The sequence below is a fragment of the Crocuta crocuta genome, unplaced genomic scaffold (assembly GCF_008692635.1).
Source record: "Crocuta crocuta isolate KB4526 unplaced genomic scaffold, BGI_CrCroc_1.0 scaffold231, whole genome shotgun sequence".
NCBI lineage: Eukaryota > Metazoa > Chordata > Mammalia > Carnivora > Hyaenidae > Crocuta > Crocuta crocuta.
Window position 1 is genome coordinate 4,949,152 of NW_027528357.1, and position 1,304 is coordinate 4,950,455.

Sequence of the window (1,304 nt, forward strand, 5' to 3'; positions counted from 1 at the left end):
GCGCCCTCCCCCATCCCGGAGCTGTCAGGGAGGAAAACGCCTTACACACACCTTGGAATGGACGGGCGCCTCAGTCACCGACTCGCCAAACTCTTAGAAGGTGTCCATTGGTCTGTAGGGAGGTTTGGGCATGGAGTAGGAGCCTCTTTCTTATTATTTAATAATGTTGGAAGTGCCGGGTCCGCTGCCAGAGTTGTGGGTCATGTGGGCACAGCAGAGGCTGGCTGCTGCCAGTACCAGGGTTTCCTGAGGATCCTGAAACTATGATCTCATCCTCCTCATCCGCCTCCCCCGCCCCTCTCTCCGCGGGCGCGCACGCACAGCACACACACACATACACACACACATGCACACACACACGCGCACACACACTCACACTGCATGCACTATCCTCCTTCCTGGACCGAAATATTCCTCCAGGGAAATACAGTGTTCATGCTCTTTATTGGGAGGGAAACTCCTTCTGGATAGAGATTTTTCTCTTTCAAAGCTTGATTTATGTGCTTTGTTTATTTGCTACAGTTTTCCCTCACACGTGCAAGGGATGTGAACAGAGCCTCAGAATTAAAATTAAAAATAATCATCTTCTTATGTTGACCCAGATTTTGGTGAGAACCCAAGAACTCAAACAGTAAATTAGTCCCAATTTAAAACAGAGGGACTAATATACCAGGCTTGAATGTGGAATAGTACTAACACCTGAGATGTATGCAGTGGGTTTCCTTCCCAGGCTGCAAACACTTCCCAAACATTACCTCATTTATTTGCAGAGGAGGAGGTAGATGAGAAGGCAAGTAGTACTGTCACCTCAGAGATACAGAAGCATGAAGTATAAGTCTAATAACATGACTTATCCAAGTACACGTAAGTCAAAATCTCACTATAAATATTAATTGCACAGCTATTCACAGGGTGCTAATTCACTATCATCAATTGCTAGAAACTTAGGTTACCGAAAATGATAAAGATATATTTGATTATTTTAAAGTTACCAGGTATCTTGCAAGCTAATTAATTAATTGATTTTTCTACATGAATATGTTTTAAGATAATTTTTCTCTTGTATATTTGCATAGATCTTCAGTTCTATAGTATCATATAATTTTCTTTCTTTTGGGGGGTATGTGTATTTGTTATATGGCCTTGTATCTGTATGTAAATTCATTTGTATTGTTTCAACTCATTGTTTCATAGTAATATGAAGCAACTATAGTCAGTGTTTTTGGGGTAGTCACCAATTTCATAATGATTTGTTATATTTCACTCAAACCCTTTCTAATAGCCTGATGTATATGAAGAACTGT

The 1,304-nt window shown here is 41.1% G+C and overlaps 1 protein-coding gene across 7 annotated transcripts in view; it reads right to left on the reverse strand.

Annotated features, from left to right (window-relative positions):
- DTNA (dystrobrevin alpha) overlaps positions 1 to 192 on the reverse strand; it is a 349,880-nt gene extending 349,688 nt beyond the window's left edge. For all 7 annotated transcript variants that reach the window (XM_077753816.1, XM_077753814.1, XM_077753820.1 and 4 more), the window contains exon 1: positions 52 to 192. The gene's annotated coding sequence lies outside the window, so the exon portion shown is untranslated. The remainder of the gene's footprint in view (positions 1 to 51) is intronic.
- Positions 193 to 1,304: the final 1,112 nt, after the last annotated feature.